Below are 27,980 nucleotides of genomic sequence, written 5' to 3'. Positions count from 1 at the left end.
GCAGGGCTGAAGGCAGGAGTTGTGGGATAGAATGGCCTCAGGTGTGGGAAGCTGCCACTGTGCACCCAAGTGACTGAGAGCATCACCCCTTTGCCATGTGACCTGCACTGGAGAACCTCATACCTTAGCCTGAGCTAGCATATTGGGAGCAACCTGATCTCCTGTATGCTTTGGGGAACCGCAGCCTCTCTCCTTTTACGTGTGTGTAGTGAGCCTTGATTTAGTCATACAATCACAGATTTCTAGAGCTTAGAGCCAACTTAAAGATCACTTAGAGAGAATTTGGCCCAACCTGGCCACATTATAGACAGGGAAACAGACAGTGGAATCTGTGACTTAAATCATAAACACCATTACAAATTAGAGTTAGAGGCCAGGTGCAGTGGCTCACACCTGTAATCCCAGCACTTTGGGAGGGCCAAGGCGGGCGGATCACTTGAGGCCAGGAGTTTGTAACCAGCCTGGCCAGCATGGTGAAACCCCATCTCTATTAAAAATAAAAAGCATAGTCTGATGTGGTGGAAGATGCCTGTAATCCCAGCTACTTGTAGGAGGCTGAGGCATGAGAATTGCTTGAACCCAGGAGATGGAGGTTGCAGTGAACCGAGATCGTGTCACTGCACTCCAGCCTGGGCCATAGAGTGAGACTGTCTCAAAAACAAAACAAAACAAATAGAGTTAGAAGAGAACCTCAGGCCATGCCCCATCTGGTCACACCCCTTCATTTTCCTGAGAAAAGGAGTGATTAACTAAGATCACTAAGTGAGAGATGGCGTGGCCAAGACTGTAGCCCAGCCCCTTGTCTCTCAGTGTGGTGTTCCTGCTGCTGACACGTTTCATCTCCTCTTTTCCACTGAGGACCTGTTCTTTCTGTCTCTTCCACTAGGGAAAATACCCTCTGCTTTGGGATGCAAGGATGCTGGAGCTGAGCTCACAGGGGGCCAAATCTGTCCCTTTATGCCACAGTGCCACCTTCTCTGTGAGCCTGGCCTCAGGAGGGTGTGCAACACTGCTGTAACACGGGATGCAAATAAATTTCCAAGCACACAGTATAACATAGTTGTTTTATAAGCTGCAACTCACACTGCTAAATGAACACACTAAACATCATTCCAGGTAATTATATGTGCTAATTCCTCCCTGAATTATTTTCATGTGTGTATTTGTGCGCTTGAGCCCAGAGTTAGTATTATGGGTGGAAAATAGAATTTAACTTTATAGTAGTGAATTTTTTAAAGAGGTGAGGAGATAAACAGTGTTTAGCAATTTTCTTCTCCTTCTTTTCTCCCTCTCACTTTTGCTCTCTCCTTTCCTTTTTTCTCATCTTCCTTCCTTTCCTCCTGAATTTTCCAACTCAGAGCTGCAAGTATTCGTCAGCTGAAGAACGAATGTCCACACTCTAAGAGCTTGTACATACAGCTGCGATGCAAGGATGCCTTAGTCTGCCTTTCAGCTTTTTTGCTCATCTCAGAACACAACTTTCTTTGTGAAAGTCTATACCCAAAGCCAGTGCAAAATCCCTCTTGAGTCTGACTAACACCCTCATGTGTTAGGAAATTCTCATCTCTGCAAGGCCTAGCATTTGTAGTAACAAATACCAGAGGTTACCAAATAACTTGTCCTGTCTATTTCAAAGTTGTTCTTCATGATTGCTCACAGCTCTTTGAGAAATTTTCCTTTCTCCGCTGGAATTCTCCATCGAGTACTCTACCCCAAAGGTGAACTTTTCTAGTGAGGAAATGTGATCTTAAAAAAACCCATGACTCAGTTTGCCATTTTTAGAAGGCAAAATTTTATCAAACCAGAAGACCCAATCCACTAATATTTAATTGCCCCCAGGAAGTGTCTCTCTGGGACAAAAACTAATTTCCCCAAATGTACTTGAGAAAAAAAATAGTTTGGAAATGAGTGATGTCACCTACTGAGAGATTGGAATGAATGCAAAGGGCAGGGACCACCTTGGGACAGAAGACCTGGGCTCATCTTCCTTTTCCAGTCCTTCCGACATACTCTGCCAGGTCGGCCACTTTTAAGCCATGTGGCATTGAGCAAGTGACTTAGCCTGTTTGCACCGCTGGGACATGGGGACAATACTACTACATACCTCATAAGTTTGTTTTAATGAATAAATAATTTACTGGATCCAAAGCATAGTGAAAGAAGAGCTGAATTTTACTGTGTCTTCCCTGGTAACAGAAGAGCAGAAACATGGTTCTGGAGGCTGGATTCGGGCCATGCCCACATCAGACACTTGCAAAGAGCAAGGGGCAGCAGAATGTTGGGACTGGCCAGACCTGCTCAAGGAGGGCTGGGAACAACAGGTGACTGAGGGTGCATCAGAAAGCTGGGATTTGCAATTCTCAAATGAAGAAGCAGAATTCACAGTGGGAAGTGGAAGGCTGGGTCAAACATTGCTTTGGAAGTTAAACCCTCTAACAAATTACCAGAATTGGAAAGAGTTTCAGCCTGAAAGATAGGAGATCACAACCTTGTCTCAGCATGGTAGGGACTTGTTATTTGATTGTGAACAGGTAATCTCCTCTTTCTAAGACTCAATTTCCCTGTTGCTTCATAAAAGGAGTGGGGTTGGATTGATAGATTTTTTTCTTCTGACTCTGATATTCAGTGATTCCTGATTTGTGAACATTTGTTTCAGTGCTTAACAAAAAGAAGAAAGAGTATTCTGGATTATAATTTAAAAAAAGAAAGAAAGAAAATCCTTATGATTTCATTGAACTGGTGAACTGTGCACCATTTCTAGCAATCCCTTGCAAATGTTTCATAACAGTAGCAGCTTGCTCACCCTTTATGGTATATTTGTAGAAAAGGAGGTACAGATTGTAAGCAGGAAGACACTTGAGATGTTGAATATCTTTGAGTGTCTGATAAGAAAAGGAAAAATAGGGCATGACATTTGACGTTAATTTTATTCATTCAATAAACATATGTCAAGTGCATACTGTGAGCCTCTGCACCTGGTTCATGTGAATTCCACCTGATTTGGGTCTTCAAGAAGTCACAGTCTAGTGTAGGAGAAAGGCAAGTAATTTTTAAAAATCCTTTTAACAAGATGTAATGAAATGAGGGCTGGAGAAAGAAGAGATTAATCCCAACTGCGGGATTAGGAAAGACTTCATACAGGGTGACATGTGAGCTGGTCTTTAAAATATGAGTAAGGCTTTGACAAACAGGGAATGGGGAAAGGGGGCATTCCAGGCTGAGAGAGTGATGTGAATAAAGGCTTGTAAGTGGGAAATTTGGGGTATTTTTAGGGCACGGAGGTAAGCCATGTCACAGAAACACAGAAGCCTGGGAAATCTCAGAGAAGCAACTAGAAGGGTAGAATTAGTTTGTTTTGATTTTTAGTTACTTTAATGGTAATGGACCTTCCTTATCATTTTTACTGGAGAATCTTACCCGGTATTCATTTGAAGGACAAAGGGTTATAAAGTAGGTGCTTGGGAAGAAGATGTCAATATTTAATAATTGTGATCTGCAGATGGGGAGCATACAGTCTTATAGAAGTAATAATATTCTTGCGAAATGAATTTTGGTTTTCTTATTTTGACTTTTTATTAATAGTAAGAAATCTACTGTAGTTCTCAGAGTGATCTACTGGGGACTTGGTGAGCATCGTGAGGAACATAGGCAAGTCATTTTGTGTCTTCCAGGCCTTTCTAGAGGAGTGACTTGGGGTGGCTAAAGGTGGTTTTTAAAAATGAAAATTCTGTAGACACATATTCAAAGCTAATATGGCCTTGTTCCAAATGGATTCTATAACCTTAGCCCCAATCCTCTGACTGTTGGATGTCTTAGCTTCTTCCTCAGAAAACTGTGGCAATGCTACGGTGCTGAGTCACCCTGGAGAGGCTGATGGTGGGGTGTGAGGCACACCAGAGCCGGCCTTGGGCTCACTGTATCCCTCCCCTCCTCATTCTCCGAGTAGTGATGCTACTATCTATATCATAGGCTTACACAATTATTAAATAATTATTAATTATTAAACATGGATAATAAGACCCCAAGAATGTTAGTGATTATGTATGATTATTTAAACACTTAGCCTTGTTTGGAGCACTGAATAGACATATGCACAAAGTACATTCAATCCAAATACAACCAAGGCCGCTGGGTGAGGTGGCTCATGCCCGTGATCCCAGCACTTTGGGAGGTCGAGGCGGGCAGATCACCTGAGGTCAGGAGGTCGAGACCAGCCTGGCCAAAATGGCGAAACTCTGTCTCTACTAAAAATACAAAATTAGCTGGGCATGGTAGTACGCACCTGTAATCCCAGCTATTCCAGAGGCCGAGGCAGGAGAATTGCTTGAATCTAGGAGGCGGAGGTTGCAGTGAGCCAAGATTACGCCACTGCACTCCAGTCTGGGTGACAAAGCAAGACTTCATCTCAAAACAAGCAAACAAATAAAAAAATACAACCAAGGCACTAGCCAGCTCACACATATTTAGCACAAAATTTACTTGTAGGGCAACAATCAGAGAAACATAGGAAAGCGAATGCTAATGAAATGTTGGAAGGAAGATAAGGCTTTTTCTGAAGAACATTTTAGGGGGTAAAAAAATGTAAGTTACAGAAACACCCTTCCCAGGTCTAGTTTAACACAAATCACTGAAATCTCAGGGTTGGAAGATGCCTTGAAAATTGTCCTCTCCACGCAGAGGTTGAGCATCCTTGGCACAGAGCCCCGGTCCTCCAAGAGCTCCAGTCTCCCTCACAGATTTGAAAGGTTCCTTCTTGGGTGGAGCCACAATCTGCCTCCCTCAACTTTTGGAATCTTAGAAATTCAGAAATGGGCCAGGCGCGGTGGTTCACACCTGTAATCCCAGCACTTTGGGAGGCTGAGGCGGGTGGATCACAAGGTCAGGAGATCGAGACCCCATCTCTACTAAAAATACAAAAAATTAACTGGGTGTGGTGGCATGCACCTGTAGTACCAGCTACTCGGGAGGCTGAGGCAGGAGATTCGCTTGAACCTAGGAGGCAGAGGTTGCTGTGAGCCAAGATCACACCACTGCACTCCAGCCTGGTGAAACAGTGGGACTCCGTCTCAAATTTTAAAAAATAAATAAATACATTCAGAAATGGGGCCAGGTGTGGTGACTCACACCTGTAATCCCAGCACTTTGGGAGGCCAAGGCAGGCGGATCACCTGAGCTCAGGAATTCAAGACCAGCCTGGGCAACATGGTGAAATCCTGACTCTACCAAAAAAAAAATACAAAAATTAGCTGGGCGTGGTGGCTTGTGCCTGCAGTTCCAGCCACTCAGGAGGCTGTGGCAGAAGGATTGATTGCTTGAGCCTAGTAAGTGGAGTTGCAGTGAGCAGAGATCGCACCACTGCACTCCAGCCTGGGTGATAGAGCAAGACTCTGTATTAAATAAATAAATAAATAATTCAGAAATCGTAGAGCCCTTAAAGTTTATCTAAGCCCACCCCACAGAGTGCAGAAATACCTTTTATAACCTGATCATGGGGCTTAGGGTCTCCTGGCCTCTACCTTGATATTTTCCCTGATGAGTTCCTCAGCTCTCCAAGGGAAAGCCTTTGCTATTATTGAGCAGGTCTAGTTGCTAGAAAAGATGTCCCTAGTTCTTTGTCAAGGTCCTTGTTCTTTGCCACTAACTGGCTCTATGGCTTTAGGCCCAATGAACTGACCTTTTGGCATCTTAACTTCACAGAGCAAGACTCATCCACCTTTGATCTGACCACCCTTCAGACACATGGAAACCCAGGATTATCTTTTTTTCCAGTTAATTGTTCCCAGTTCCTGCAGGTATTTCTCATTTTACCCCTTTCCCCAAACCCTTCCTCCTTCTGGGTCTCTGCTTTCAACCTCTGGCTCAAATGTCTCTCCCCCAACATCTTCCTTTTTGAATCCTACCATCCATAGAAATCTGAGTGGCATGTCACTTTTCCAAGACACCCTTCCTGATCCCCATTAGAAATGACGACCTCTTTATTCAGACTCTGGGCGTGCTCTACCATTTACCCTCACCATTTTCTGCTTTGCTTACGTATCTGTGGCCATATATAGAAAGGAAATTTCATACTTTCTTCTCATTAACCTACATTTTGGGGAGCACTGAAGTTATCATTCACTTTCAACTTGAAGAGTATATTACATTCGGGCTGAGCGCGGTGACTCATGCCTGTAATCCCAGCACCTTGGGAGGCCAAGACGGGCAGATCACCTGAGGTCAGGAGTTTAAGACCAGTCCGGCCAACATGGCAAAATCCTGTCTCTACTAAAAAAATACAAAAATCAGCTGGGCATAGTGGCAGGTGCGTGTAATCCCAGCTACTTGGGAGGCTGAGGCGGGGAGAATTGCTTGAACCCGGGAAGCAGAGGTTGCAGTGAACCGAGTTTGCACCACTGCACTCCAGTCTGGGGGACACAGTGAGACTCTGTCTCAAAAAAAGAAAAAAAAAAAAATATATATATATATATATATATATAGCATTCTCTATATATCAGCCTTGGTCGATTATTCTACTTAATATTTACATTCATGTTAGGGCTAATTTTTCTACCTAATATTTACACCCACGGTGGGGCTAATTATCTTACTTAGTATTTACATCCATGGTGGGGCTAATTAGTCCACTTAGTATTTACATCCATGGTGGAGATATTGGAAAAGGAGAATCATTCCTGGACTTACTACTGTAAGAAAATTAGTGGATAGCTGATACTACTTGAGAGGTGATATGGCGTCTTGAGCACAGCAGACTTAGATCTCAGCAGGTGGACAATCTTGGGTTGGCTGCTTAGCTGCCCTGGGCCTCATTTTATTTCGTCTCTAAGATAAAGATAATAATATCCTCAACATAAAGCTGTCTTGAAGTTCAATTGAGGTATTTATATGATGATGCCTGGTTTGGAGGAGCTGCTCCGTAAATGTTAGGTGAAATGAGGTAGAATTAGAATTCAGTATGACCCCTTAAGTTAGGGAAGTTGATGTGAATGTGCAGGTTTATGCTTAATTGAGGAAAAATGATGTATCTGACAGAAGAACAGTAAACAGCTATTATACAAGAAGCAGGATGACTGCTTATGCTCAAAATAAGTATCAGTGTACCATACAAATATGAGGCGATATTATGTGGAGAATGCAAAAATTAGAAATTAGCATAAGTTCAGTATTATTCAGTAATACTGAATAATATCAAAATTCCTTAGGTCTTGTTTACTGCTCTTTGTCTCCACACCATAGCTCCGTAAAGTAACAAGACCAGATATATTGCAGCCTCAGTCTTCTCAGGTACAAGATCTAGATGTTTGGAGAATGATCTCAAAGATTCTATTCAGCTTTAAAATTCTGACTCTAGCACTTTAACACACCATAAAACTCTTAGATGAAAACAACAACAATGACAAACACTACATTTATGAAGAAATGCACGTATCATTGGGAAATGCTACGGAAAATCTAATACTGGAAATCAGACATAAGAAAGGAGATTCCTGTATGGGTGGGAGTGTGGAGGTGTTGGGGTAGGCTCACATGTGTATGAATAGAATATTGCCATTTCCACTGAAGACAGAGCCAAAGCAAACTGACTTTAATTGAGGCCAGTGGCTCACACCTGTAATCCCAGCACTTTGGGAGGCCAAGGCAGGTGGATCACCTGAGGTCGGGAGTTCGATACCAGCCTGACCAACATGGTGAAACCCCGTCTCTACTAAAAATACAAAAAATTAGCTGGGTGTGGTGGTGCATGCCTATAACCCTAGCTACTCGGGGGACTGAGGCAGGAGAATCACTTGAACCCGGGAGGCAGAGGTTGCAGTGAGCCGAGATCATGCCATCGCACTCCAGCCTGGGCAACAAGAGCGAAACTCTGTCTCAAAAAAAAAAAAGTTGCATAAGGAGGCCTTTCGAACAATCTAAGGTGTGAAACTCAGAAAGAGTTCTCAAAGAGAGCTTGGGAAATCAAATCTTAAAGAAAAATCAGAGGAGAGGTTTCAGCAGAGGGCTTTGCCAAGGTCTTCCCAGCCCATTAGCTCTCCAACACACTTCTGTACTAGGTTGGCTGTCCCATCAGGCATCTTCCTCCTGGCTTTGTGGCCTGGGCTGGTTCTAGTTCCCCTTACTTTCACTCTGACTCATAGCCAAAGCAAGATTGGGACAAGTGAAATTCCTAGTTGCCCACTGTTTTATTACTAGTAGTTAGATGACAATTTGCATAGTGGTAATGTGCTTTAGAATGAGTTTTATTTGCAATTATTTTGAGGTACACTTGCTGTTGCCCCATTTTTAAGATGGAAATGCAACACTGAGAGAGATGAGGGCAAAGTCAGAGATGGCACTAGAATGCATAGACTCCCCGCTCTAAGGCCTTAATTTGGTCCTCTTATATCTATGTTACTGTAAGTACTATGAAGCCTTAAAAGGTCCTCATTTAAGAAATATGAGAAATAGAGTATGAAGGTGAAAGACACAGGAAAACCAGTAGTCTACACACCAGATAACTTTGCTATGCAGATTTCAGAGCTGGAAAGAGAATATAGAAAATCCACCTGATGCTTTAAACATTTGGTATTATTAGAATCATTGTGACAAAGGTGAAAATGGTTTTTGGCCTATACCAAAGTTTGTGACTGGGGTTCCTGGGGCTGTGCAGCTGTGAGTATGTTTAATACTTTCTTCCTTGGAAAGCCCATAATGGCTTAGGGAAGAAAGATATGCAGGAGTGGTATTCAGAGGCCTGGGTTCCTGTCCTAACAATGCCATGAACTTGCTATGGGATTTGGTTAAGTCCTTTCCAGCTCTGGGCCTTCTCTGTGCTGAGGCAAGTCTGGAGGGGATTGGGGAGCAGCAGATGTGGTTAGTTTACAGGTAGACAGTCTCTTTCTGCTCCTATGGCAGTGAATGGGTCAGTTCACTGTAGACAGTGGACATGTGGCAGGTGCTGTGCAAAGTGGGGTCTCAAAGCCTAGGGAAAATCGTGGGTGTCAGAATAGTCCAGTGTTACCAGATCACAACCAGCATCACCATGATACAACAGCAGATATGCAGCAAATACCTGCTATAGGAATGCTTTACTGAACTAGCTAGAATTAGGTTCAGCTGTGAGCAACAAAGACCTGAAAAATAATAGCTTGGACAAAGATAGAGGTAGAGTTCTCCATCACTGTAACTTCACAGATAAGCCCTAATCCCCAGAACCTGTGAAAACGTTACATTCCACGGCAAAGGGGAATTAAGGATGAAGATGGAATTAAGGTTGTTAATAAACTGACTTTAACCTAGAGAGGTTATCCTGAATTTTCTAGGTTGGACCAGTGTAAACCCAAGTGTCCTTAAAAGTGAAAGAGAGAATCAGAAGCGAGACCGTGATGTTAGCATGAGAAAGATCGGGTCTACGTTGTTAGCTTTGAAGATAGAAGAAGCCATGATTTGAGAAACGTGGGCAGTTTTTAGAAGCTGGAAAAAGTAAGGAAACATATTTTCCCCTATAGCCTCCAGAAAGGAATGCACCCTGCGGATACACTAATCTTAGCCCGGTAAGATCCCTGTCAGGCTTCTGTACTATAGAACTACAAGACAAAAAAGAATTTTGTTGCTTTAAGCCACTAAGTTTGTGGTAATTTCTCAGAACAACAATAAAGATGTAATACAATGGCCGAAAAGACATCTGAGATAAGCAACTTGAGGAAGGTAGCTTGAGTTCCATCAATTGGAGACCCATGCTCCTTCTTGTTGCTCTACTGCGTGATTTCTATTTGCAAGGCCACCTTGAGGAAAAAAATGACTCCTGGAGCTTCAACCATTTGGTCTGCAGTCTGAGTAGATGAAAAGATGAAGAAAAGAGAAGGTCTCTCCCTAAGAACAGTTTCTGAAAGTCACGCATATATCTGCTGATTTCTCACTAAACATGCCTTGGTCACACACATCAGCCAAACTGCAAAAGAAGCTAGGAAATCCAGTCTTTTAGCTGACACGGTTTGTGCCCAGCCAAAATCCAATATGGTTAACCGAAGTAGAGAGTGGATGCTGGGAGGCAAAGAGCCAACTCTGGCAAATAATGAGTCTTTCTCCCTCCCTTTCTCTCTCCCTCTCAAACAACAGTTTTATTTTTTTAATTTATTTATCTATTTATTTTTTTTTTGTTGTTGTTGTTTTGAGACAGAGTTTCACTCTTGTCTCCCAGGCTGGAGAGCAATCTCAGCTCATTGCAACCTCTGCCTCCCGGATTCAAGCGATTCTCCTGACTCAACCTTCTGAGTAGCTGGGATTACAGGCACCCACCACCACCCCCAGCTAAATTTTGTATTTTTAGTAGAGATGGGATTTCACCATGTTGGCCAGGCTGGTCTCAAACTCCTGACCTCAGATGATCCACCTGCCTTGGCCTCCCAAAGTGCTGGGATTACAGACGTGAGCCACTACACCCGGCCCAAACAAATATTTTTAAAGATCTGAGTTCTAATCTCAAAATCTGCTTTTGATGCATAATGAGAAAGCATGTAGATGCTTGTTTACTCATTTGTGTGTCTTTTACTTATCTTCCAACCCTTTTTCCTTGGCCTAATCCACACTGTCAGCATTCCTCTCCACTTGGCTGCCTTTGAGAGCTTATCACTCTCCCCCTTGATCACCACTCTCTTTGTTCTGGCAGAAGCTCATGACCTCTCATCTGGATTCTTTCTGAAGCATTTGGCACTCTGTTGATGTAGATGGAATAGGTTTCACTATCCCTAATTTCTTCCAAATGAGGAATGTGAAGCTTAGGGAGGCAGAATGACTTGCCCAAGGTCATAGCTGATAAATAGTAGGGTAGCAATGTTGAAAGGCGCTTGGCTGTGTGTTGGCTGTCTAATGTTACCAGAGTCCCTTTCCACTGCTAACCAGACTTCTTGATGGGAAATGAATTTGCTGATGATAGTCTGGGAGAAGTTTTCTAACTTCTCAAAGATTGTGGTAATTTTTTTTTTTTTTTGGAGACGGAGTCTTGCTCTGTCAGCACGTTGGAGTACAGTGGCGTGATCTCAACTCACTGCAACCTCTGCCTGCCAGGTTCAAGTGATTCTCCTGCCTCAGCCTCCAGAGTAGCTGGGATTACAGGCGCCCACCACCACATCCAGTTAAGTTTTTGTATTTTAGCAGAGATGGGGTTTCACCATGTTGGCTAGGATAGTCTCGATCTCGTGACCTCATGATCCACCAGCTTCAGCCTCCCAAAGTGCTTGGATTACAGGCGTGAGCCACTGCGCCCAGACCAAATTGTGGTGATTTATAATCTACTACTATAGAGTGCTAAGCAGAGAGGGTAGAGGTGGGAGAAGAAGAGATAGGAAACAGCAGGAGGGGTGACTATAAGGTGAGCATCCTCATTCTTAGTACCTGGGTAAATACATTGGGATTTTCTTTTTTTTTTTTTTGAGGCGGAGTCTCGCTCTGTCGCCCGGGCTGGAGTGCAGTGGCCGGATCTCAGCTCACTGCAAGCTCCGCCTCCCGGGTTTACGCCATTCTCCTGCCTCAGCCTCCCGACTAGCTGGGACTACAGGCGCCCGCCACCTCGCCTGGCTAGTTTTTGTATTTTTAGTAGAGACGGGGTTTCACCGTGTTAGCCAGGATGGTCTCGATCTCCTGACCTCGTGATCCGCCCGTCTCGGCCTCCCAAAGTGCTGGGATTACAGGCTTGAGCCACCGCGCCCGGCCTTTTCAAATGAAATTTCTCTATAAGTCCAGCCCCTATCCCATCCCCACTAGCACCAAGGTCTCTGTTTCTTTATTCCCAGGGTAGACACGTTGGAATTATCTTTTATTCTCCCCTCTCTCACCCATCCCTTTACTCTGCCCCCTGCCATCTAGTTATTGCCAAATTCTCAGGACTATAAATCAGCAATGCCTCTTCTATCCACTTCCTTCTTGCCATCCCCACTGCCACTGACTGCTCTTCTTCTGTTTTATATTTTGGTAGCTGCCCAAAGGTCCACCTTCCTTCTGTCTGTTCTTCCCTCCTTCTTTCCTGCAACGCTGCTAAACAAATCTTTTTGAAATACGTAGCTAATAATTCCACTGCCCAGAAAAGTTCAGTGGCTCTCCCGTGACTTCACAACAGAGGGCGTCCCCTGCCCTTTCCTGCTTTGTTGTCCTTGTTCACGCAGTACCCTTCAAATGGAATCCCCTTCCCCTGCTGCCATTCAATATCCAAATCATATGCAACTTTCGACATTGAGCACAAATGGTTCTTTATCCATAAAATCTTCTTTGATATCTTCCCACCACACCTAGGCTGGAAACAATTCCTCCTCTTCCTTTTAGACTCTCCAAAATCTTTTTTTTTTTTTTTTATTTTTTTTTGAGACAAAGAGTCTCACTCTTTCATCCAGTCTGGAGTGGAGTGGGGCGATCTCAGCTCACTGCAACCTCCGCTCCCTAGGTTCAAGCAATTGTCCTGCTTCAGCCTCCCCCAGTAGTTGAGACTACAGGTGCATGCCACCACGCCCGGCTAATTTTTGTATTTTTAGTACAGACAGAGTTTCGCCATGTTGGCCAGGTTGGTCTTGAGCTCCTGACCTCAGGTGATCTGCCCTCCTCAGCCTCCCAAAGTGCTGGGATAACAGGCATGACCACCGCTCCCGGCCCAAAATTTTATTTTTCTCCTTGTAACTGTATATTTAGCTGCCTAATTATTTGGCTATGGTCTACTTCCATCAAGTCCTGTGTAAGTTCCATAATGACATATACCATGTCTTTTTTGGTCACAGTTGTATGACTAGGACAGAGTGTCTGTGACCCAGTGTAATCATAAGTTTTGTGTCCAATCAAAGTTCATAAGGGGAATTCAGAATATCTTGAAAACCTGCTAAAATGATTCCAATAGTAATGCTTTTTTACCCCCACCTTTTCAGGCTGACCCCGATGAGGGCTACAGTATTCACTTTCTATCTTCCATTAAAGTTATTTGAATGTGGGCGCCTCTCTGCAGTCTAGACTAAACTCTTAAAGAACTGGACCTTACCTAATTTATCTGTTTCTCTACCCATCCTGCCATACTACTCACGGCCCCCCACCCAACTTTGACCACATCATGAATTCAGGAAGTAAACAATGAATGAAGTGAATGCTATGGAGGATGACATTTTGTAAATGTAAGAAATGTGGCCTTCCTTTTGGTGTTTTAGTCATGAAGTCCTTGCCTATGCCTATGTCCTGAATGAACAGGCAACATACAGAATGGGAGAAAATTTTTGCAAAAATCTACCCATCTGACAAAGGGCTAATATCCGGAATCTACAAAGAACTTAAACAAATTTACAAGAAAAAATCAAACATCCTCATCAAACAGTGGCCAAAGGATATGAACAGACACTTCTCAAAAGAAGACATTTATAGAGCCAACAGACACATGAAAAAATGCTCATCATCACTGGTCGTCAGAGAAAAGCAAATCAAAACCACAATGAGATACCATCTTATACTAGTTAGAATGGCCATCATTAAAAAGTCAGGAAACAACAGGTGCTGGAGAGAATGTGGAGAAATAGGAACGCTTTTACACTGTTGGTGGGACTGTAAACTAGTTCAACCATTGTGGAAGGCAGTGTGGCGATTTCTCAAGGATCTAGAAATAGAAATGTCATTTGACCCAGTGATCCCATTACTGGGTATATACCCAAAGGATTATAAATCATGCTACTATAAAGACACATGCACATGCATGTTTATTGCGGCACTATTAACAATAGCAAAAACTTGTAACCAACCCAAATGTCCATCAATGATAGACTGAATTAAAAAATGTGGCAAATATATACCATGGAATGCTATGCAGCCATAAAATGTATGAATTCACGCCCTTTGCAGGGACATGGATGAAGCTGGAAACCATCATTCTGAGCAAACTATCACAAGGGTAGAAAACCAAACACTGCATGTTCTCACTGATAGGTGGGAATTGAACAATGAGAACACTTGGACATAGGAAGGGGAACATCACACACCGGAGCCTGTTGTGGGGTGGGGTATAGGGGATGGTTAACATTAGGAGAAATACCTAATGTAAATGACGAGTTAATGGGTGCAGCACACCAACATGGCACATGTATACATATGTAACACACCTGCACGTTGTGCACATGTACCCTAGAACTTAAAGTATAACAAAAGAAAAGAAAGAAAGGAAGAAAGAAATGTTGCCTTCCTTTGCCTAAAGCAAGCTTGGCTTTGGAATATTTAGACAGTTCAATCCCTTACCTCTGCCAGAGAGAGTTCTTTTGATAAAGAGAATACTTGGTTATATTTTTAAAAAGTTTCAAAGCAAGGTCCAAACATTTCAAAAAGCAAGCAGATGGGCCCTGCAGGTAGCACTCACTGACTAACTAGGATGCTTTCAACTGCCTGTGCTAAAATTGGTGCTAGGGGCTAATGTCTTGCTTGTCTTGCCTCATTAGAAAGTCTTTCTCTTTCTAAGATGTGTTTCAGGGAAAAAAAAGAGAAATGAGGGGGAGAAAAAAAGACAGTGCAGGGTTCCCACTGGAGGGAACTGGATCTAGAGATGAAGCATGTAGTTGAAGACCAGACTGATCATTTCACCTTTTATCTCTTTATTACTGCTCCACACTCCCATGTCAAGCGTCAAGCTGCATTTCCTCTGAGGATCCTTCCAAAGAAAAGAGCTTGCCCTTTTTTTGTTGTTGTATTTTTTTTCACCGCCCCTCAGCTTCCAAAGGCGTTTCTGATCTCTTTAGCTAGAACTAGCTGAGGAGGGCCACGACCTCTTTCTTTCCTGCTGCTCTGAGGAGGAGCGGAAAGTGGAGTAGGTGATGGGCAGGTGACCTACCTTACAGCAGGAGTGGGGGAGTGCTTTGCCCAAATTAGCATCACAGAGAGAGTTCCGAGGCTTTCCTTCCCACCAGATTCTGGCGTCAGTCTGGTGAGCAGCGGCAGTCTAAAGCTGAGGCTGTGGGGATGCAGGACAGCGGTGGAAGTAGTATCGTAGTTAAGTTACCATTCTACACACTGAGGGAAGACAGAGGGAGGAGGCCAACACTGTAGTGAGTGAGAGCTAAGAGTGGATCACCCTAAATCCACACACATGGACATCTACTGAAGCCATGGTCCAGAGCTGGCTTGGGGTCTTAAAAAACTGGCTTGGAAAGGAGCATTTGTTACTGATTTTCCTCTAAGAGGATGAATTGAGAATTTATCCATTCACTTGGACAAAGCATAGCTGTAATCTTTGTGCTTCCTTTTGTTGAAATAACACTGAGTTCAGAGTTGCTTGGGTATTGGCACATTGATCTCAACCTCATTTCTCTCTCTCTCTCTCTCTCTCTCAGAGAATAACACTGAATTAAAAGGCAACTCAAGTCCTGCCAAGAAGGACTGTGATTATCTGATCCAGGGGCCCTGGTCATACTAAGAATTATTGGCCACTCTCGACCTTTCTCTGTTAAAACATTGACAAAAAGAAAAGACATCTAGTTTAAAACTGGGACTTCAATGCTGGTGTGTGAAAAAGTGTAGACCATGTTAATTGAACAACAAATATTTCCCCTTCTTCATGAAGAAATGACAGGGAGATGGGAGCAGGAGTTTCTACCTCAACATACCACAGTGCCCTCCCTAGAGAAATGACTCCTACCAGCAGATATTGGACCAGGGAAAGGCATATGCACTCCACAGATACACAGCACACAGACATACCACCCCTCTAGCAAAGGACATCACAGAAGAGCTCTAACAGAAACAAGAGACTATCAGAAGAACCTAGGAGGATTCTTTACCCCATCTATGGACGTGTACCAAGTCTGGAATGACTTCTCCCCATCTGTAGATGAGCAAAGAGTAAAAGCTCTGATATGAGGTTTTTTTAAAAAAATGTTGGTCATGTAAAAAGAAAGACTATTCCATTCAAGATGCAGAGAGAAGACACATATTTGGAAAAGACTAACTGGTGAGCCTACAGTAGCCATTCCTGGTATTCAGTCATCTTTCACATATATGTGAACCCTGGAGTCAGTGCCTGCAGAGAGGCAAATGAATTCATAATCTGGAATGCAGGCTGCTTTCACTAGACAAGACCCTTGCTCTCTGAACAGGTGTGCCCTTCATCTAGTGCAATAGGTACATATTCCTGGGAAACGCCAGGCCTGAGGAAGTGAGCATTACTGAACTCACCAATTACCTCTTCTCAGTGTTTGTCAGAAACCAAATGTCCTTCTCACCTCATCTCATCTTGTCTAAGCCTCCTGTCTGAACCTGCTTTCATTTGATACTAGTTATTCATACCTCTACATTAATTTTTATTATTGACCCTCTCCCAAAGGATTTACCCTCTAAGACTTGTCATTCTTTTGAGGTGAAAGACTCCTATTAAAGGGATTCTGGGCATTCATCATTAAGAACCAGGACTACTTGTGTTAACTTGGAAATTACACAATATGAGGTAGTTGCCTATGTAGATATCACACAAAATAATGATCCTTTTTGTTCATGCATTTTAATAATGGTTGTCCTCAGACTTTGGTGTGTATCACCACCTCCCAGGGAGCTTGAATGCTAGGGTCTCACTGTCTGAGTTTTAGTCAGTATATCTGGAGTTGGTTTCCAGAATCTATTTACCTTTAGAGGTTTCTAGATACTCCTGATCATTAGTCTGATATGAGAATCACTGATCTACTGTTTTTTTCTTCTCTGATGCACCTTAAGAATATGCTAGCACTCACACTATTCACAATAGTAAAAAAGTAGAAGCAGGCTGGGCACAGTGGCTCATGCCTGTAATCCCAGCACTTTGGGAGACCGAGGCGGGCCGATCACCTGAGCTCAGAAGTTCAAGACCAGCCTGGTCAATATGGTGAAACCGTGTTTCTACTAAAAATACAAAAATTAGCCGGGCGTGGTGGCGGGCGCCTGTAATCGCAGCTAGTTGGGAGACTGAGGCAGGAGAATCGCTTGAACCTGGGAGGCAGAGGTTGTAGTGAGCCAAGACCACGGCACTGCACTCCAGTCTGGGCAGCAAAAGTGAAACTCCATCTCAAAAAACAAAACAAACAACAACAACAAAGTAGAAAAAACTGAAATGTCTATCGATGTCTGAATGAATAAACAAACTGTGGCATATACATGCAATTGAGTACTATTCAGCCATAAAAAGCAATACAGTGTTGATACACAATACAACATGGATTAACCATGAACAAATTATGCTACATAAAATAAGCCTGACATAAAAGGTCATGCATTGTGTGGTTCCATGTATATGATATACCTAGACTAGACAAGTAAGCCCACAAAAGCAGATTGGTAGTTACCAGGGGCTGTGGGAGGAGAGACGGGGTATAAATCTTAATGGGTTTGGGGTTTTCTTTTGGGGTCTTGAAAATGTTTGGAACTAGACAGAAGTGTTGGTTGCACAACACTGTGAATGTACTAAATGTAACTAAAGTTGTTTGCATTAATACAGTTTATTTTATGTTATATGAGTGTCACATCCACGATCTCATTTAGTCTTTATAAAACCCTTGGGAGGGAGATATATGCACACCCATATATATAAATAAACAATGTTCACATGCCACCTTTCACTTGGGTGTCACTTTTAAGGGAAGCTTGTGTTATCAAAATGTAATTTTATTGTCAAGAATGGCATGATTTTTTCCCCATTAATTCTTATCTTGATTTAAAAATACAAATCTATAATAAACTGGAGTTGTTTTGTTTTGTTTTTGAGACAGAGTCTCACTCTGTTGCCCAGGCTGGAGTGCAGTGATGTGATCTCAGTTCACCACAACCTCCCTCTCCCAGGTTCAAGCGATTCTCATGCCTCAGTCTCCCAAGTAGCTGGGACCACAGGCACCCGTGACCACGTCTGACTAATTCTTGTATTTTTTAGCTGAAACAGAACTTTACCATGTTGGCCAGGCCAGTCTTGAACTCCTGACCTCAAGTGATCCACCCTCCTCAGCCTCCCAAAGTGCTGGGATTACAGGCGTGGGCCACCACAGCCGGCCTTTTCTTGTTGTTGTTGTTGTTTTCTAATTGCCAGAGCGGTGGCTTGGTAACGTGAAGCAAGTAGAATTGTTCTTAAGATGTATTTGTGTGGACAGCTGATGCTGGATAGGGAGCCCTGGAGGTGTTATTCTGGAGTTTGAAGAAGAATCCATGGAATGTGTATAATCATAACCCAGTCTGATCACCAAGAAAGTGCCCAGAATTTAGGGAAAAAAAGACAAGGAATATTCAGATCCTGCTGCAAGAAAGAACTAAGTAGTCCTCACAGGAAATTCTTTTTGACAGAACCCACCAAGCTGAAGGGAAATCCTTGTTTTAGGATTATTTGAAATCCTTGTTTTTTTATTTGTTTTTTTTGTTTGTTTGTTTGTTTTGTTTTGAGACGGAGTCTCGCTCTGTTGCCCAGGCTGGAGTGCAGTGGCTGGATCTCAGCTCACTGCAAGCTCCGCCTCCCGGGTTTACGCCATTCTCCTGCCTCAGCCTCCCGAGTAGCTGGGACTACAGGCGCCCACCACCTCACCCGGCTAGCTTTTTGTATTTTTAGTAGAGACGGGGTTTCACCCTGTTAGCCAGGATGGTCTCGATCTCCTGACCTCGTGATCCACCCGTCTCGGCCTCCCAAAGTGCTGGGATTACAGGCTTGAGCCACCGCGCCCGGCCTTGAAATCCTTGTTTTAAGGTGTGTTAGTATCCTGTTGCTGCTGTGACAAACTACTACAAATTTTGTGACTTAAAACAACAAATGCAGCTGGGCGCAGTGGTTCATGCCTGTAATCCCCACACTTTGGGGGGCCAAGCAGGCGGATCACCCGAATTTAGGAGTTTGAGACCAGCCTGGCCAACATGGGGAAACCCCGTCTCTACCAAAAATCCAAAATACAAAATTAGCCAGGTGTGGTGGCATGTATCTGTAATCCCAGCTACTTGGGAGGTTGAGGCAGGAGAATCGCTTGAACCCTGGAGGTGGAGGTTGCAGTGAGCTGAGATTGTGCCATTGCACTCCAGCCTGGGCAAAAAAAGCAAAACTCCATCTCAAACAAACAAACAAACAAACACATATCGTCATATAGTCCAGGAGACCAGGAGTCTAAATTGGGTAGGTAAGACTGTGTTCCTTCTGGAGGCTCTAAGGGAGAATCTACTTGCCTTGAAGTTCTGGGGACTGCCCCCATTTCTTGACTTCTGGCCCCACATCTCTCAGACCTCGGCTTCTATTGTCACATCTTCGTTTCCGATGCTGACCTTTTGCCTCCCTTTCTCTTATAAGAACCCTTATGATTACACTGGACCCAATCCAGGAGAGTCTCCCCACCTCAAGATCCTCCACTGAGTCACATCTGCAAAGGCTCATTTGCTACTTAAGGTAATGTACCCACAGGGTTGGGGGTTGAGAACATGGGACTCTATGGGCACCATTATTCTGCCTATCAGAGAAAGTGAAGCTTTGGAAACTGTAATCATAAAGGTGACCATGTATTTTCTTCCAAGGCTGTTCATCCTCAGAACACAGCTTCTGTGATGGTCACTGTATAGTCTTAGCCACTCATACCAGAGACCTTAGTGTCATCTTCAAATTCATTCCCTCTGCCTTCCCAGTCTGTATTTAATTTTCAATCAAGTTCAAAGCCCTATTAATCAAAAAATAAATAAAATAACAATTGCGAAAGATTTAATATTTAAATATTTTAAAAATAGTATAAAACTGATGGAGAAAAGAGTTTCTCTTTTCCCCTAGTTCTTTTTCTCAAAGGTACATTTGTAACAGTTACTATGAAATTGGCTACAAATCACAGAGACTACAAATAAAAGATGCTTGAACAGGATAGAAACATTTTTCTACTTAAAAATATCCAGGGAAAATAGTCCAAAGTTGATGTGGTATCCTATCCTACAAATTGCTCAAGAACCAGTCTCCTGGCTGGGCACAGTGGCTCACGCCTGTAATCCCAGCACTTTGGGAGGCCAAGGCGGGTGGATAACCTGAGGTTGGGAGTTCGAGACCAGCCTGGCCAACATTTTAGACTCCACTAAAAACACAAAATTAGCCAGGAATGGTGACACATACCTGTGTCCCAGCTACTCGGGAGGCTGAGGCAGGAGATCGCTTGAACCCAGGAGGCGGAGGTTGCGGTGAGCCAAGATTGCGCCATTACACTCTAGCCTAGGCAACGAGGGCGAAATTCCGTCTCAAAAAACAAACACACAAATGAAACCAGTCTCCTGTGAGTCTTGTCTCTCTGTCTTCCCTAAAGTGTGGACCTTACACTCGTGATGGTGACTATAGTTCCAATGCTAATGTTTAGCATTCCAGATATCAGGATAACAAAACTGACAAAGGAGTACACACATTATCTTTTAAGCAAGGTTATCAGGAGATGCTACACAACCTTCTGTTTACATTCTAGTGGTCAAATTTTATCACATGGTCACTCGTAGTAGGAAGAGATACATATGGGTGTCTTATTTGTTTAAAGTACGTATCCTGGCTGGGCGCTGTGGCTCATGCCTGTAATTCCAGCACTTTGGGAGGGAGAGGCAGGAGGATCACCCGAGGTCAGGAGCTCAAGACCAGCCTGACCAACATGTTGAAACACTGTCTCTACTAAAAATACAAAAATTAGCTGGGCCTGGTGGTGGATGCCTGTAATCCCAACTACTCGGGAGGCTGAGGCAGGAGAATCACTTGAACCGGGGAGGTGGTGGTTGCGGTGAGCTGAGATCACACTATTGCACTCCAGCCTGGGCAATAAGAGTGAAACTCTGTCTCAAATAAATACATAAATAAAGTACATATCTTTATTTTAGTTAAACATGTGGAATCACCTTGCTATACTCTTTGCATTCTTGCTCAAACTACCTTGCACACACAGCCGTACTTATTTAACAGTTGAATGGTATTTCACTGTATGCATTTGCAGTCATTGAATTGTTTGGTGTTTAGCTGATCGTCTCCCGTCTTCTTTCTCTCCACACTGCAATCCTGCAGTGAATATCCTTCACCATCCCTCTGACGTCCTTTCTGAATGGTACCTTGTCTGTTGTCCTTTATTTAAGCCTGGGTTTCCCAGAAGTCAAAGCTAAGGGAGAGGAACTATGTCATTTTATATTCCTAGGGAATCCCATCCCAGGTAACAGGAGTGAGCAAAACAGGAATGGAGGGAGAGTCAACATAAAAATGTTTATCGAGCTGATGATTGTTAAATAATACTGATTACTCAACCAATGGAACGATATCTCTAAGCAGCCTTAAAACCACATCTAATGATCACCCATTAATAGAGATAGGGGAGAGAAAAGAGAAGGAGCTTATCTCCTGACTTCTGTCTCCCAATCATTAGAGGTCTACTCCACAGGGTGTTAAATCCCTTCTAGTCTGTGCATTCGTGTTCAGGAATGCTGACCCAGACTTGCATCAATGTTAATAAGGAAGGCCTGGGGTCGGAGGTGAGTGGCGTGCCGTGTGAACAAGAGACTGCCGGTTTGTACCTACAAAGCTCATCAGAATCCACAGAGTTGCGTGATGTCAAGGGGAACTGCCCTGGTACAAGGGGTGGACTATATCAAATATCTATCATTCTTCCCTGCAGATCAGTTCATTCTTCTTATTACTGGTTCTATTACTACAACAGGGAATCATCTCTGTGAGAAGATGCCCTCACTTCTTTTTTATGAGGGGAAACAAAAGTTCAGTTACAGTCTGCTTCAAGATGATCTTGAGGCCAAGAACGAGATTAATTATGCTCTTAATCACTTTTTATAGACGTTCCTCCCTAGGCCAGCACATCAGCTGTTCTGGTTCGCTTACCTGGTGGAGTGACCATCTGCGTATCTGATTTTAGCATCACAGTGTGCCCTTCATTAGACTCCCTAGCCACACTCAAGCTACCGCTACCTTAGTTCATTAGTTCATTAGTTCAGGTCTGCTTCATTTCTTGACTGGCTTTTTTGTTTGTTTGTTTGTTTTTTGACTGAGCCTAGCTATGTTGTCCAGGTTGGAGTGCAGTGGTGACATCTTGGCTCACTGCAACCTCTGCCTCCTGGGTTCAAGTGATTCTCGTGCCTCAGTCTCTAGAGTAGCTGGGATTGCAGGCACACACCACCATCTCCAGCTAGTTTCTGTATTTTTAGTAGAGACAGGGTTTTGCCATATTTCCCAAGCTGGTCTCCAACTCCTGGCCTCATGTGATCCACCTACCTCTGCCTCCCAAAGTGCTAGGACTATAGCTGGGACAAAGTGCTGGGACTATAGGCGTGAGCCCAGCCAATGGCAATAGCCTTTTAACAGATCCCCATCTTTCATATTTTCATCTCTCCATTCCATACTCATGATTTTCACCAGATGGAAATTTATAAAATGACAGTTTGGTTCATGTGATACTCCACACAAAAATGGCCTCCTATTGCTCATGCTATGAGCAAAAGCCCCAATTTAAGGCCCTTGTTCATTATTTAACTGAGTGCCCAGCACCAGCGCATCCTTCACACTTCCTCTAATCTCATGTACTCTAATCCCAGATAACCACTCTGGTTCTAGGCTTTCCTGTTGCCGTGACTTTTCCGACGCCCTTTCTATCATGTGCGTGCATGTCCAAACCCTACTTATCTTCCAAAGCCAGCACAAAAAGTCACCAACATGGAACTTGGGGATGGAGTCAGTAGGAAATTGAAGACAGGCAATCAGAACCATTGCAAGGTAAACAGGGAGGCAAGTCAATAGCCAGTTTAAAGACCTCTTATCCTATGTCTGAGTATCCTATTTTCTCCAACACCCAACCCATAATGTTTTTCCATGATTTTTTTATTTAACATCAATCTTTGTTTTACTATTACACTCATTGTTTTAGGTCAAAGACTTCAGAATCAGTAACAAGTTTAACTTGTTGAAAATTAATCTGTAATATGTTAGACTGAACAAAATAAAAATGACTTTTGTGAATTCTTTTGGTTACATTAGGGAAATCACAATAATATGCTTTCATATTTAATTGGGTACGTCACCTAAACAACTTTAGGTCTAATTGTTTAGATGGATCAACTCAAAAGAGGGACTTGAAAAACTTTACATATGTGTACTGGGCAATAAGTCACATGTTTTAGAATTTTTCATGAGAGCTTATTAAACAAATATAGCAACAGCTATTTACAGGTTAACAGGCACTGTGTTATAACAAGCATATTGTAGGCACTGTGCTAGGTGCAGAGAATACAGTTATGAATGAGACACGTGCTTTGCCACCAAGGAACTTAAACGCTAATCAAGAAGATAGATAAGTGAGTAGGAAGTCAATTATAGGAGGATTAATGGCACTATGGGACTACATTAGTGGGCTAGCAAGGGGAGAGGGATATATGATGGATAGGGGATTAGAGAAAAATGGCATGTGAGCTGAGTCAAAGAGTAGATCTCTGCGTCAAACATTCATTCATCTGTTTCTTTAGTCATTACATGATCATTCACTATTGTTCCTTCATTCGGTTGGAAGCCGTAACAGACACTCTTGGTGGATCTAATGCTCATTTCCAGTCTTCTTATTCCTAATCACCTTCAAAACAAGGGTGGCCATTTGACCCAATTCTGGCCAATAAGGCAAAAAGGTAAAACTGCTGCAGGGACGGATCCTCAGTAACATTTTACTCCCTGACATGGATACGACCGTTTTTCTTTCTTTTTTCTGTTCACTGGATTGCACGGATGATGACTGGAGCTTCTGCAGCCAGAATACAATCAAGAGGAAAAAGTACAGAGGGTTTCCACTGAATAGAGTTGGAACAAGTGTATTGTGTCTCTGAACTAGCACCAGCAATCATCTGTCTCTGAATATCTTATGTGAAAAAAGTAAACTTCCGTTTGTTCAAGCTGCCGTGGTTCACTTTTTCTGTTATGTGCAACTGAAAATATTCCTAACACATTTTGGACTTTTGGCTGGGACTTTTGTTGGGTGGTCTCTTAATAAAGTTGTCTGTTGCAAATAACTTAAAAAGGAAAGCCCATGACAAAGGAGCAGGTGATAATACCTCTTCAGTTACTCCTCTTCCCTCAGTGAGTGAGGCACTGAGATTTATAACGGAGATTGGTATGCCAGTTATTGGTGTCTGGCCCCCTGTCTCAGCACCATCGTATATTTCCTTAATGAAGTGTGAGACCAGGACTCCATAAATTCACATAGTAGCAGAAGCGGGCAGCAGCTCGTCAGCAAGGCTATTCAGAGAGCCCAGCATCACTCTTTGCGTATTAGAGAAGTTCACAGCCAGTTAAAAATAGGCTTGGAGAGAAATCGCTTTTAGACCACAGCTCATTTTGGATTTCTCTGGAGCCCCATTCTGGGCCACAGTGTATTTCCTTTTTCCTTTCGTTCTAGTAAGAGTACTCAGGCAGTTCAGAGACAATAGATGCATGGTTATCTTTAGTTCTGTTGTACACAGAAAGCAGAACTATGAAAAAAACAACAGTAACTTATTGGGCACATGAACTGTTGCAGCTTTTTAATAAATGGCAACACCCACTGAGCCTTTACGAGGGGCCAGGCTCTGTGCTTTAAATCCTCAAAACAACCTGGTGAGAAAAATACTATTAATAACCTCATATCCCTGGTGAGGAACCTATGATTCAGAGCAAATAAGCAAAGTACACTGCTATTAAGTAGCAGTATTGAAATTTGAACCCAGGTCTGTCTGATTCCATTCAGAGCCTGTCGTCTTAGTCTCCATTCATGCAAAGTCACACATGGCTTTCTGTGTCATTGATTTTGATCCTCAGAGGAGACCTGTGAAATAGGCAGGGCAAGGAAATAATCCCAATTTACTAGGAGAAAACCTAGGACCAGAGAAGTGAAAGAATTCTTTAAGGTCGACCAGTCCATGTGCAATAGAACTGGGACTTGAATCCCATCTTCTGGCTTTGAGTCCTGACGTTGCTCTCCCAGGGCAGGCTGAGTGCTGGAGCAGCTCAGTTATGAAAAAACACCCTGAAATTGTTTGTGGTTGACTTCTGAGTTTCAACACCCAACCCTATATCAAGAAACCAACTAACCTGGGGCTACCCTGATTTATTTAGGGTCTTTTAGAGATCAGTTTCTGCCTAGCACCTCTATTGAATGATATTTGGTATTTTCATTTAAAATTTCAAATATAATATTTCAAATTTAACCGTCCTTCAAATGATGGCAAGAGAGTGTGAGCTGGAGGGATCAATGTCTTTATCAGGGGCATGGCCAATTTAGCTGATAAAGTGAGTATAATCTCTCTTTGAACATTAAAATTATCCAGTGACAAGGAAGCTGACAATTAGCTTATAAGAGTTGAGTATAGGGATTTTGCGTGTGAATATTTTTTAAACACCTGAGTTTTGAAAAATAAAAGTGGCCTGCCCACATTTTCAAGCACAGTGGTAATCAAAAGAGAGCTCCATGGAGGTAATAATACCTTGTATTTTAAATACTGCTTGTCTTTGAAGAGCTCAAAGCACTCTATAATCATTTCCTTATTATGATTCTCAAAACTTCTGGGTGAAAAAGTTACAAAGTTTATATCTTAACAGTCTGGCCTCAGTTTCTTCTTTGGGAATTTGAGGAGAAAGACCAGGCTTCTAACAGCTCCATCAGTGCAAACACCTTTTCAACCTTCTCCCCACCTAGCTCTCTCCCATCTTCAAGGCCCCTGTCCCTGCAATCCGGCTACCCTACTTAGCCTCTTATTTTTTTCTAGATCTAACAGGTTAATGTCATTATATAGAAACATAGATTATTTTAATCAGGAGAGTTTCACACCAGTGAGCTGGAGGCTGAACAACTGGCTCGAGGTGGGAAGGGGGAGTGGCTCTTCAGTTACAGCAGTTTCATTTTTATCTGCTTTTATACATTGGGGGATCAGCATAAGATTTTATTTTTAAGAAGAATTTTGATGTTTAAAAAATTGCAATCTGGTCATTCAGTCCAGCTCCCTTATTTTACTGATAGGAAAACTAAGGCCCAGAACAAGGGAGTCACCTGTTTAAGGTCTCATCCCAGTTCCTGAGAGACCTGCCTGTCCGTGAACACTGATCCCTGGGTGCCAGTCCCGGGGGGTCTTGGCAGGCCACCAGGTGGCTTGTCCCCAGAAGTCACTTTCACAACAAAAGTCCCAAATGTAGACTAGTAACCATGGACTCATGCCTTGGGGGGCTTAAATGCACCTGGTCACAGAAACTTCCTCCCTTTTTAGAGTTAAAGGTACTCATTTTACCTGGGAACATTTGACTAGACCATGCAGAAAGAAACGAGTAGAATTAATATGTGCCATTTTCACCTAGTCCCAAAATGGTTCTCCACGTTAACTAGGTCATGAAGAAAAAAAGTGTAAGTACAAACATACACATATATTTATATAGCTATTGCCTTCCAGTGAGCTCAAAGCATATATATAGATATATATGTCATTAGTTCTGGGGGAAAGGAAAAGCAGTTATTGTCTGCCTCATTTTGCATGAGACAATTAAGGCAGAGAATAAATTGATCTTGACTCAAATCATGGCCTGGATTGGTGGTGTTGGTGCAGGGGTGTCTAAGCACTTGTTGTATCCTACTGTGCTCCAGGAGCAAAGTCTGGGAAGTTGAGGACCTGAGCTCTAGCCCTGTGTCAGGCTGCACCTGTGAGCAGGTGTTTCATTCCCTGAGTTTCAGCTTCTCCATATGGTAAACGAACAGAGGAGTGGCATTGATCTTTTTTTTTTCTGTGGCTCCTTTCTCTGCACTGGAAGTGATATTTGGAGGATTGAAAGGAGCAGAGCTGAGCCTGGAGCAGCCCACCTGAATGAGGTGTGTTTGCCCTCACTTCCTTAAGCCAAAGTATTCCAAACTTTGGGGAGTGTGCAATGTACACCCCCATGTAATAGTTTTGTTGGGGTCCTGGGCCAGACTACATACCAAGAGTTGGGACAGCTCCATAAAGGGAATCCGAGTCCCAGCTGCTATGTAATCCTGAGACTGAAAATGTGGATGGGGTGTGTTTATGTGGGTGTGGATGTGGGTGAATGGGGAGGAAGGAGTGTGCAGGAGCTTGTGGGTAGTGAGTGGTATATTGTGGGTTCAAGCTCTAAGTCATGGAGACGCCAGGAGTGATTCTCTTGGTGTGGAACTTGCCACCCGGGTTGCAAGAAGACAGGCTAGAAGCGAGATGGGTGCTCTGTTAGGGACACACATGGTAGTCTGGGAATGAGCAGTAGTTTTAAGCTATTCTTGGCCTTCTTTCTCATTTTCACTAGAATGCCAGTTACCTCCTTAGAAGTTATCCCTGAAATTACTCCATGGACAATACACAAATGGGTAACAAACACATGAAAAGATGCTGAACATCATTAGTCACTAGAGAAATGCAAATCAAAACCGTAAGGTGGTACCCGTTCCCACCCACTAGAATGACTATAATAAAAAAACAAAATAAAACAAACAACCCAGAAAATAGCAAGTGTTGGCAAGGATATAGAGAAAATAAAACCTCATATTTCTGGTGGAGGCCAGGCACCTTGGCTCATGCCTGTAATCCCAGAACTTTGGGAGAGTGACGCTGGCAGATCACCTGAGGTCCAGAGTTCGAGACCAGCCAGGCCAACATGGTGAAACCCCATCTCTACTAAAAAATACAAAAATTAGCTGGGCATGGTGGGGCGTGCCTATAATCCCAGCTACTTGGGAGGCTGAGGCATGAGAATCTCTTGAACCTGAGAGACACAGGTTACAGTGAGCTGAGATTGCACCACTGCACTCTAGCATGAGTGACAGAGAGAGACTCTGTCTCAAAAAAAAATATATATATATATAATATGTATATAATATATATATTTTATATAATATAATATGCATATAATATATATATTTTATATAATATAATATATATATAGCCAGTGGGAATGTAAAATTTTCAGCCACGCAGAAAACAGCTGGCTCCTTAAAAACAGTTAAACAGGATAACCACATGACCCAGCAATTCCACTCCTAGGTGTATAGTTCAAAGAGCTG

Source organism: Piliocolobus tephrosceles, chromosome 2 (genome assembly GCF_002776525.5).
Source record: "Piliocolobus tephrosceles isolate RC106 chromosome 2, ASM277652v3, whole genome shotgun sequence".
NCBI lineage: Eukaryota > Metazoa > Chordata > Mammalia > Primates > Cercopithecidae > Piliocolobus > Piliocolobus tephrosceles.
This window is presented reverse-complemented; position numbering follows the sequence as displayed.